Below are 12892 nucleotides of genomic sequence, written 5' to 3' on the forward strand. Positions count from 1 at the left end.
TATGTATATAATATATACATATAATATATACATATCATATTATATTATAATATGTATATATGTATATAATATATACATATAATATAAATTATATATATATAAATATAAAACATATATGTATATGAAATTGTGGGTAAATCTGGTACATTCTGGTGCATGCCATCTTCACAGTGATAAGTATTGGTTGTGATATTAAGTATATTAGTTTACCTTAAAAAATGCATAGGAAGGAAAAAAGCAGTCACTGTGTAGATCTATTACCTTCTTGTAGACTACTCCAGCAGTACTGTCAACTCAATCAGTGCAAAGCAGAATGCATCAGCTCCTGATTTTTTTTTTTTACTTCAATGAAAAATACTCAAGTACTTAATGAGGCTGCCCTATAAACAGCAATATCTCTCCTCCTTCTTTTTTCTATGATCAGTTTTGATACTTCATAACATAAGGTAATTGAGATTCTTATACTGTAGAATAAATATTAAGTTAAAAAATATCTTAAGAAGCTCAACTCAGGGCTTAAGACTGTAGCAGAAAAAGAAAAGCACAAATGGATTCAGGAAAATGAATTTATATTTCTTAGGAAAATCACTGCTAATCCTTCAGCTTTTCTTTATCCCCATGCTTTAGGACCTGATCAAGTATCTTAAAAATAAAAATAAATAAATAAATAAAATTATACTTTGCTTCTGTATGCAGATAAATCCCACAGAAAAGCAACATCCATTATAACTACTTAAAATATTCTTTGTTCCTCAGTGACCTTATAATGTATGGCAAGATATATTGAGTTATAATATTTTGTTTGCAATCCACACATCTGGCTGCTGTTTTGTAAATATGATGTTCAAACATTCTATTTTTAATGATATTTTAAAGCCCATAATGAAACTTTGCATCAGCATTTAACATATGATTTTGTTAAAATTACATAAACTGTCCTCTAGATGGTTATTCAAAACTGGAGAAATACAAGCTGATCTGATGTTTTGAACTAATTGTTTTTGTTTCTTGTTTTCAATTTGTGCATGATGTACTTTGGCTTTGGTAACCTTAGTGCTTCTATGTCAGCTAACTCTAAGTGCACTTATAGGATAAGATAAATACTATGCTTTTACAAGAAATGCGGATGTTTTTATTAGGAACTCATAACTTCTAAGTGCTATACAACTGTACACACAGATACAGCTACATCACTTAAGCACTGAAAGCTACTAATGGCCTAATCTAGTACTAAACTCAAAGTCAAGTAGAAAATGACTATAGTAAGTAGTATGCCATGTCTGCCATGCATCACCAGGGAAGAAGATCACTAGAGATTTGTTATTGTTGTTGTTTGCAATTCCTTCTGTATTTCTTTTACTCAGTGTAACTCATTTGTTGAACTTGGAGAATACTGTGGGTACAGGCTGCTGTTAACATCTTCTGCAAGCAAGTGCATCTGTGTACTATTAAATTCTGTATACAGATTTTTGTCTATTGTCTGGACACTGAAAAGACCAACAAACTTCTGCAAAGTCCACTAAAATGAATGGGGGTATTCCTTGTGGTTTCACTAAGAATTAGATCAAACTTTAAAAGAGGCAAAAGCAAACCAACCAAACACGCACACACACACACACAAAAAAAAAAAAAATCAAAAAAAAAAAAAACATAGTATTCAGTTTTTTATTTTATGTCTCTTCCTGTGCTAGCAAGACTATGGGAAGTCTGTAAGGTCCAAAGAATGGCAACAGAGCTGGAGAATGGTCTAGAGAACCAGTCTTAGGAGGGGCGACTGAGGGAGCTGGGTAGCCTAGAGAAAAGGAGGCTCAGGGGAGAACTTATTGCTCTCTATAATTACCTCAAAAAAGGTAGTGAGGTCAGTCTCTTTTCCCAAGCAACAAGCTTGACAAGAGGGAGTGGCCACAAGTTATACCAGGGTAGGTTTAGGGGTTCAGGTTGGATATTAGGAAACATTTATTCACCGAAAATGTTATGAGGCATTGAAACAGACTGCACAGGGAAGTAGTTCAGCCACTATAACTGGAGGTATTCAAAAGACATGTAGAGGTAGTGTTTATGGACATGGTTTAGTCGTAGATTTGGCAGGGCTAGATTAACTGTTGGACTTGTTGATCTTGGAGGTCTTTTCCAACATAAATGTTTCTATGATTCTCTGACTCTAAGGTCTTTGTTTCAAAGAAGAGATGGTATATGTTCATGAACCCAGCAGAAGTCCTGTAAGGGCAGTTTTTCTGGTTTACTTGTGCTTTTTGAAATTATTACTTGTGCTTTTTGAAATAATTACTTGTGATTTTTGAAAGAATCATCATTTGTAAGGTCATCTACTTGGGGTTATACTAAAGATCTGTCTAGTCCAGCCATCTGTCTCTAATGGCCAAAAGCAGATGCCTGAACAGTATAAGAACAGGAAAAAACATATATGTTATTTTAATAGTCTTTTGATGCTTATCTTCTCTCAGTTCAGGAAGATCCCTTGTCAGATATGCTTTCTGTAATAACTCTTCATGGATTTTCTTCCATGAATCTCTCATGTTTGGGTCCATATAAAATCTTAGCATCCAAGGAATTCATCAGAATATTTACCTTGGCATTCAAGAATCATTCATTTAAGATTTTCACTGTTTGTTTGTTTGTTTGTTTGTTTACTTCTTGATAATAATAATAATAATAATACTTTTCTCCTTTGTTTACATTAAAAAAAAAAACAAACCACCAAAACACTAATAAAAAAAAAATACAAGTTCCCCTGCAGCCCGTGGAGAGTACCATGGTGGAATAGACTGTCCCAGTGCAGCCCATAGTGTACCACACTGAAGTAGGTATCCGTGTTGCTGCCCATGGAAGAGCCTATGGTGGAGCAGGTATGGAGCCCCATGGGAGCAAACTCCAGAATGGAGCTGCAGCCCATGGAGACAATCCCATGGTGGAAGAGAAGGTCTGCTGAGAGTGGCCACCCATGAGACACCCATTCTGGATTAGTTCATTCCTTATGGATAGATCCCATTGTATGGACCCTTCTTGAAGAACTGCATTCTGTGTGAAGCCCACACAGGACCAGTTTGGGAAGGATTGCACCCCATGGGAGGGATCTCTTGCTGGTACACTGTACTGGGTCTGGCTGGAATGTTAACTTTCCCGGCAGCAGCCCATACAGTGCCGTACTCTGTACTTGTAGCTGGAACAGCAGTGTTATCACACCAGTGTTGTGTCTACTGCTGAGCAGCAGTGGCACAGCATTGGGCCTTTCTCTAACCCTCCTAGGGGGTGGGCAAAAAAGTGAGGAGAGAAACATCACTAGGGCAGCTGACCTAAACCAATCAAAGGGATATTCCATACCATGTGGTGTCACACTCAGCAATAAAAGGTGGGAACAGGAAGAAGAGGGGAGGGGTGGGCTCTCGTTGAGAAGACGTCGGTCCTCCTCTTGAACACCGGCTGCGTGCGTTGAGGCCTTGCTTCAAGGACGTGGTCAATCATCGCTCATTTGTGGGAAGTAGAGAGTAATTTCTTTCCTCTGCACTTCCATATAGCCTTCATTTATTTTGTTTGTTTGTTTTCCTCCCTTTTTCCCCTTTCCCTTTTATTTCCCCTTAGTTAAATTGTTTAGTTCATGGTAGTCTTTATTTAATTATTATAATTATTTCCCTTTAATTAAATTATCCTTATCTCAACCCGTGAGTTGTTCTTTGCTTTACTTCTCCCCCTCCTCATCTAAAGGAGGAGTAAGAGAGCGGTTGTGGGGTTTAGCTGCCCAGCACGGTAAAACCACCACATACACTGGAAGAGAGTAACCATGAAGGAGCAGCAGATGGTGAAGTGTTATGGACTGACTACAAACCTCATTCATTGTTCCCCTCCACTACTCAGGAGGAAGAGGTAGAAAAGGGTGGATAGGAGGAAGGTGTTTTTAGTTAGCTTTTTGTTTCTCACTGCTCTAGTCTGTTATTAATAGGCACTAAATTATATTAAACTCCCTACTTTGAGTCTGTTTTGCCCATGCTGGTAATTAGTGAGTGATCTCCCTGTCCTTGTCTCAACACTTGAGCTCTTTCCCATAGTATTTTCTCCCACTCTTCTGTTGAAAGAGAGTGAGAGAACAGTGTGGTGTTTAGCTGCTCATTGGTGTGGAACCACCACAGGTGTCATCTACAAACTTGCTGAGGGCATACATGATCCAAATATTCATGTTACTGGTGAAGATACTAGCAGTATTGGTCCCAGTATAGGTTCTTGATGGACACCACTCATAACTGGTTTCCATTTGGACATTAAACCATTGACTGTAACTCTTTCATTTTTTATATTACTTGATATATTATATGCTGATACCAATGCAACTTTAAGATAACCAGTGCTACTATTTACTTTTGCTTCTGAGATATGGAACTACTGGAAGAATACTGTCTGGCTCTAGCAACCCATTATGGTTCATCTTGTGTAGCTCAAAAACATTTTCAAGATTAAATTGAAGCTAGTTCTTGTAATGAGTTTTACACAAAGAAAAATATAAGGTTTAAATCTCCTTGTTTTCTTTTGCTTTGTATAAAAATATGTTCAAAAAGAAGTGATATTCTCCTTCTGTGTTCTCTTTTGCTATGAGTAATGTGTGTTTTTGTTGTTGTTGTTGTTTGATTTTTTTTTGTTTTGTTTTTATTTATTTTGTTTTCTTTGCTTGTTTGCTTGTTTCACTGTTATGCCTTGATCATCTGGGGACACTCTAGAAGGCTTCTTGCCCTTAATGTATGGGAATATGGTAGGCTGACCTTAGCCAGCAGCAAGATGCCCACCCAGCTGCAGTCTCACTCTCCCTCCTCAACAGAGAGGGGAGAAAATAACATGAAAAAACTCACAAAATGATATAAAAACAAGGAGATCACCTAGCATCATGGGGAAAATAGACTTGACCTATGGAAAGTTAATTTAATTTATTGCCAATTAAAATACAGTTAGGTGTTAAGAAACAAAGAAGAAATTTTAAAAGCACCACCACTATTCTATATTTTTTCCCCAGGCTGTTTCACTCCTTCATTCCCAGCTTCTCTACCTCTCCTTTCCATTCAACAGTTCAAGTGTTTCAATGACCTGTGTAAAGTTCATGCAGCAAGTGCAGTGGAAAACAGAAGAGCCTTTGGTTTCCAACAAATTATTAAACTTTTTTTTTTTTCCCCTCTACAATCCTATTTTTCAGATATAACAATTGTTTGTTTGTTTGTTTGTTTTGCTTACATATTTCTTGTCAGAATCTTTTAGTACATAATTTTCTATCCATCAGTGGAACCTAAATTCACCTTATTCTGAGACAGGAACCTCAATAGAAACTATTACCATAAAATGGTAAAATAATTAGAAGACAGTGACTGAAAATCTCAAAGATATCTCTAATTATCACATATCCTTAAAAGAATCACATTCCTCCATCTACAGAACAGGAAAAGAACCTGTGGCTTGTGAACATTTACAAAGGTAAAATGCATAACTTGCATTTAGCACAGTGAGCACTGAATGCTTGCAGAATAGCATGACTTATGTACAAGATAAACTTAAACAGAGATTTTTCCAATATATTCATATACACATTCAAAGAATGTATAACTTTTTCATGCACATACAAAGAAAAAAAAAAAAGCAGAAAAAGAAGCTTTTTTTTTTTTTTAACTAGTTGATTGGGTATGAATTATTTACTTTATACCTCTGTTTTTCCACACTGCAAGGAGGAAATGCAAGGTGGTTTTAATGATTGATAATGCTTCTTGTCACTTCAGCAGAGTTGTTTAAGAGTAAAACTTTGTAGAGTCAGATACTGCATGGGAAAACAATTCAATGCATTAAGATGCTGTAATGCTAGCTACCATATATCATCAGCTGTTCTAGTGGTAGCAAACCGGTAGACATGAACATCAAGGAATAGCTTGTATTTCAAAGGAGTCAGCAGGAGACAACTGTTTTACCATTGTTAACTGTCATCAGTATTGTGACATGCTGTTCTCCGTTTCTCAGTGATGTGGAAATGAAGAGCATAAAAGTAACTGAATAAATACAAGAAATGACATGACAGCTTTTTCTAGTAGTTTTACACCTACAAAAAAAAAAAAAAAAAAAAAAAAAAAAGGTAGAACACTGGACATGGGCTGCATTTGTAGACTATCATTTATGAACACTTACTAAAATCAGTTCATAAATTACATTCTGAATTCACCCTGAATTTCACACTCTGCTCCCCAGTGAATGGTGTCCTGGAAATCACGGAATCATAGAAACATTAAGGTTGGAAAAGACCTCCAAGATCATGTGGTCTAACTGTCCCCCTGCTGCTGATTTTACCCCATAAATTATGTCCCTAAGTACCACATCCAACCTCTCCTTAAATAACCCCAGGGACAGTGACTCCACCGCCACCTGGGCAACCTGGCAAGATGATACTTGCACCACTGATGATCTGTAATTCGTTCTTTTTGGTGGTGTTTTTTTTTTTTTTTAATTTAATTTTATTTTATTTTACTTACAGGTCTTTGTCTTTGTTTTTTATTATTCAGGTCTTAAGTGTGTGTGTTAGTTTGAAGAATTAAACAGGAAAGTGTTTGTAAAAGGTGTTCTTAACGTTGATGTTCATGGCTTTTTGGTTACTGCATGTTCTACATTTTTGTAAGGTGTACATGTCACCCTATCAAAAGTGTGCTAGGACTTTTATTATTATTATTACTACTAATAATAAAAGTAAGTTTTCTTCTGCAGAATTTCCACCATTGCCAAAACATATCCTGTATTAGTGATAATAGGCCCTACAACAATGGGAAGGTAGAGAATATAGAAAAATTCTTGGATATATGTTAGAACTGTAAAATTATAAGTATGAATTAAGGTTTTGTGTCAGGTTAGTAGTGGTCTACTTCCACCATAACAGCCTATCATAAAAGAAAGCTTTTTCAAAACTACAGAGAAAGGTAAAAAAGCTATTATATCACTCAAAAGTTAACTAATTCAAATTTTCAGTGTATATTTTCATGAATTTTCTTTTCTTTTAGTCTCAGAGACACTTTTAAAGGAAGAAATACATTATCAGTCTTAGTAGAAAGAAACATATCTTTTCATCATATCTTTTTTGTGGCGGTGGAGGGAGAAAGTCAGATCAATATCTTTTGTTCTTGTTGAAGATGGAGTTTAATCTTACTCCCTTTAAGGGAAAAAAATAAATTAAAGAAATTACAGCTTTTGTATCTGACAATTTCTTACTTGCAATTAGCTTCTGGCAAACTACAGACACACCAATTGCTCACTAATTTTTATAAAACTCCATCTGGTTAAGGCTCTTGCTTGTCTGTTCACAGACTTCTGACTGTATTGCATAAGTGGAATTATCCCGGCCAGCTAATTTTATATGTAAATTTCACAGAATTCAAATATATAACTGCATTTTTTTTAGAAGTAGAAGGGAAAACAGCGATATATTTTAAGAGCTGAAGGCTGAGTCACAGACACTGTAATTGAAGTAAGTTGATCTTGATAAAGACATTCATGATCTTGATAAAGGAGCTAACAGATTTCCATATGCAGGTTGTCTAATTTCAACATCAGGAACATAAAGTCCATGATGCAGGACCAGCAAGCCTCAGATCCATAGGGCTGCTAGGAGCAGGGAAAATAACATGTCGGAAGCTTTCTCTACCTGCCTGAGCTCTCTGACACCAAGGCAGGCAGAAAGATATAAAAATCTCCCTCTTTAAAATCAGAAAATCAAAACCTATTTTCTTTAAGTCTTAAGACATATATTTTCTCATAGATCCAATTGCTTTGTTAAAAAACATCCAGTCTATAACATCTTTTCTGCCTTTATTTTTTGCTTATTCCACATCATAGGCCAAACTATACTTGAAAACGTATAAAATAAGCTTTTGCCAGACAATTACCATACTAGGTTGTACTTATCAGAATAATCAAGTCACATATCAGAACTCTGAAAATTATTTGGAAGGTAAAGTTCTAATTAAATACTGATACACTCTTCAGCAAAACACTCAATGATGGGTTACTATACTGTACATTATATCAATTTCAGAAATACTATTTTGTTTGTTTTGTTTTGCTTTTTTTTCATTTGCTAGCTACACAAGAAAAAAGAAGACCATTCAATTATTTTTTACCTTTTTTTACATTTTATTTATTTATTTATTTATTTTCAAAACTGGAACAGAAAATGCCTATATTGTTAAGATCCTCTAACCTATAAGAATTAGTTAATTCCTGACATTAATTTCTTATGTAATTTAGGTAAGTCGTAGCAGGATATATGTACTAGATACAGGTCAAGATCTTATCAACAAAAAAACAATTTATAGGTCAAAATAAGATTTACACAGATGAAATTCCTTTAATAAAATATCTTTGCTGAGGAAAATATATTATAAGCCATTAGTTATGTTACCGAAATGCAAAATCACAGAATATTAGGCATTGGAAGAGATCTTCAAAAATCATCTAGTCCAATACCCCTGCTGGAGCAGGAACACCTAGATCAGGTCACACAGGAACACGTCCAGGTGGGTTTTGGATGTCTCCAGAGAAGGAGATACCATAATCTCTCTGGGCAGCCTGATATCGAGAAGTTAATTCTTCCTCATTGATCTTATGAAACCATTCAAATTTGTTTTCAGTTCAACAGTAGCAATTTAGATTGCAAGATATTTGTTCAGCTTGCTTTAAGGTTCCTGTTTCCAGTGATGGATTCGCTTCTTTTTCTGACTTATGTTATCTACTAAATACTATGTACATTTAACTATACATTAATATTCTTTCCAGCAACAAATTTTTAAGGATGTTACAAGGAGCTCAGGCTTTCAGAACATTAACGTAGGAGTACTGTATTTAAATCTATCAGTATGCCCTATCTAAAAACTAGCCCTGTCTAAAAACTGCATATGACAAAGGAGAAAAACTTAAAAATGCCAAAGATAATACAGCTCTTTCTTCCTGGGAAATTACTGGCAAAGTTTTATTAGCTAGAATTTAACCATAAATCATGATTACCACATCACGATTACCAAATCATGATTACCACACTTGTACTTTTTTTTCTATGCTGAAGAAAATAAAGAACAAAACCACAATTAGTTTCAAAGGGATCTGTCCCACTCCTCTGGCCACAGCACAAAGATGTCATGGTTAGTTATCGTTTGTATTGACTTCATGGAAAACACAGGAAACGACAGACTATAGTGAGTGACTGGATAAATGAAGTTTTTGCCAGCCAAATTGTACAAATACCATTAAATCCTAGCAAAGTAAAGAGATAAACAGGATACAGATTCTTGATAATTACTAGCTAACAAAATAAATAAAGCCCACCTGAATTTAGACACATATAAACCTCAAACAATACAATTATAGAGAGTTTGCATTCTCCATTAGGTTTCTGTGATAGATGTAAAGCATAAATTTTGATATTTGTTTCCTGATTCTATATTGCTTAACTCATAAACTCTTTCAGTTTCTTATATTCAGTACACAGGTATGTGCACTTACTTATTGTCACTTTCTTAATTATCTAGTCTTTGGTGAAACTAAACATTCAGAAGCAAATTGGAAACAGCACAGTACTGTTGGATGAGAGGGGGTCATTTCAAAACACTAACAGCCCCTGTTATTTTCACTAGGTATTACTCTGGAACCCAATAAAAGTTGTGAATTCTGCCACCAATAACTTTTTATAGCTGATTAAAACATGGGATAAATGGGATATTCTTGTTTGAATATCTCCATAGTACTTTGAATGTTGTGTCTAGCTTTAAAGATTTGAATAAATTAATCAGTCTTGAAGAGGCATGACTGGAAGAATATATATATACATGTATATATTTAATATTTGTCATTCCACATCTAATTTCTAGGAAAATTAAAATGGGTCCATGAGGTAAATCATAAATATATATATTAATACTTTGACTTAAGAATGTAAGTTCATATTAAAAATTTCGATATTAAACTGTCACTGATGCATTAAGGAAAAATTCGACACAATTTTTTTTTTTAAAAAAAAAAAAAAAAGCTTTTGAAAGCAACAGGTGTTCCTTTCTTCTGTAACTATCAAAAGCAATCTATTCATATGAAATTGTTTTCTAACATTACGTGTAATTAAGAGCCTGAAAGTAGAAACTGTTGGGTTTCTGAACAAGGAAATCTCCTGGTGTCAGTTTTGAAACCTTATTAATGAAAAACAGATTCAAGGAAGAAACTTCAACACAAAATCTGTATTTAAAATATTTTGTCACTAAGTTAAACATAGTCTGCAAAGAAGATGGTAAACTAAACAGCAATAGATCAGGCTTTTACAGCAACTCTAAGTGCTGTGGTAACGCACCTACATATTTGAAACGTCTATGGGTATCTTTAATGTCACCAGTACCACATGCACTAAAACTAGTATTCTAAAATGTAATGGATATGACAGCTGCTTGGTGTTTTTTTATTGTGTGTTGTTTTTTTTTTTAATTGTGTTTTTTTATTATTATTATTTATTTTATTTTATTTTATTTCTATTTATTCTCTATTTTTTTTTCTTTTTTTTTTTTTGGGGGGGGTGTCTTGGTGGTGTGTGTGTGTGTGAACGTAATTTAATTTAACAGCTTGCTGTAACAAAAGGCAAAGAATTAATTTATTCAAGATTTTTTTTTCAGGAAATATACACAGCTAAATATTTTGGTTTTTCTCCTTCTTCATTTAGTTTCAAAGAAGAAAAAGCTGATGCAAAGTGAAAGGACTAATAGAAAGCTACTTGTGTTAGCATCAGTTTGTATTAAAAACACAAATGGACAAAACTGATATTACACTTCGAGATAGTGCTATCTTTTTAAGAGCATTCGCATATTAGGGTTACAATTCTGTGCAGAAAACAGATATGTAACACAAATGTATAGAAACAATTGCTGTAAGCATAGGCAAAGTAGGGATGCAAACAATGTCCCTGACCCCAGTATGTGATTTATCTGTGCCAATGTTCTGGAAAGCAGACAGGCGGCGGCTGCTGGTGTCGGAGCAGTTGTTGCTCACAACCTCCCATCTGCCAGGCAGCAGGAGTAGGAGCAAGCAGCTGAGCTCCCTGCAGCTCCCCTGTGGCTCTCTGTTCCTGGTCCAGCCCTTCTCAGCTTCTCACCCATGGAGCTGCAAAATTTAATTTTGCCTGTGTTGCTGAGAGTCCTTGAGCCAGCTCTGGGAATCATTCTGAGTAACTTGAAAGGAAAAGCTATTGAGGCAGAAAAGCTACTGGTCATTATGAAAGCTCCCTCTCATTTCTTCTCAGTTATATTAAATTGTAAGGTTTCCATATGAGGTTTGTACATATATATTTTCTGCACATACACACTCATGCACAACCCTTCTGAACTTCTGTCAGAGCAGTTGTATAAAAGCAACCCATAACAATTACTGTTTCTGAGATTCTTCAGACACAATAAAGTTCTACTCTTTCTATTATTTCATGTTGTTGTAATCTACTCTCAAATCTGGAGTCTTTTTTGCTTTAGTATTGCAGACCTTAGGATGATCTCTAAGAGGTCAGCTGATGTTGGTAAAGAACAGATGATCTAAACCACATCAGATCTCTTGACCTTCTGACAGTCGCTCTTTAAATACACAAATGTTTCTTAATTCATACTCATAAGCTTTTCACCCTCATTCAAAAGTCAGATTATCTCAGCTGCCAGAAAGGGAATATGTGAGTCCTGATATATGACTTGCTTTAATATTAAATGTCATTCAAAACAGATTCATTAAGAAGCTATTCAATTTATCTAGGTAGCAAATGAAAGAGTTTGAGATATTACTACACTTTTCTAGCTAAGTATACCCAAGCTGGCACACAGAATATAGTCACTGGAGGAAAAAAAATAATAATAATAAAAAAAAATAAATTGTAGAACTCTTCTCTTTTATCCTCTATGCTGCCCTTTCTAGGAGTAAAAATTGTTAAACAAATAAATAAACAAACACTGTGAAATAAAATGGGGTTTTACCTGATGTAGGAGTGAAGAGGAGGGATGGACAAGTATCAGGAGCTTTTATCACTCCTGAAAGAATTCAATATGATGATGTATGCTGTAGATTTCCTTTCCAAAGTAGGCTAGGCAAGGAAACCAGCTCCCTAAAAAAAAGTTAATTGTGACCTTTCAGTACTTAAAGGGGGCATAAAAAAAGATGGAGAGTGACTTTTTGCTCAAACAGATAATGACAGGACACGGGGGAATGGTTTTAAAATAAAAGAGGGGAGATTTAGATTAGAGGTTAAGAGGAAATTCTTCACTCAGAGGGTGGTGAGGCACAGGCACAGGCTGCCTGGAGAGGTTGTGGATGCCCCATCCCTGGAGGTGTTCAAGGCCAGTTTAGATGAGGCCCTGAGCAACCTGGTCTAGTGGTTGGCATCCCTGCCTATGGAAGGGTGTTTGGTACTAGATGATCTTTGAGGTCCCTTCAAACCCAAGCTATTGTATGACTGTATGATTCTATGATTATTTGGTGTTTGGAACTAGATGATCTTTGAGGTCCCTTCCAACCCGAGCTATTGTATGACTGTATGATTCTATGATTAACAATACTAACTCCTGGGACAGCCCAGGAAACAGGTGAAGAGCTGAGCTAAGAACAGAGGGCTTCATCAAACTCATACAAGTGGGACTCTGATGGACAAGTTAATTAACGGTGAGGTTTAAAAAAGTAACAACAGAAACAGATGGACATGTAACTAGTGCTCTACAGGGAGGGAGCCAGCAAAGGCTTCATTGTGGTCCTGGAAATACATGAGAACCAATTCACACCCCTGAGAGTCTGTGTTCTTATCCTTCCTTCTGCCACCTAACACTGTACTTTTACTTCCTTATTCTGTGAAGTATTACGAGACACTTCC

This window comes from Aythya fuligula, chromosome 2, assembly GCF_009819795.1.
Source record: "Aythya fuligula isolate bAytFul2 chromosome 2, bAytFul2.pri, whole genome shotgun sequence".
NCBI lineage: Eukaryota > Metazoa > Chordata > Aves > Anseriformes > Anatidae > Aythya > Aythya fuligula.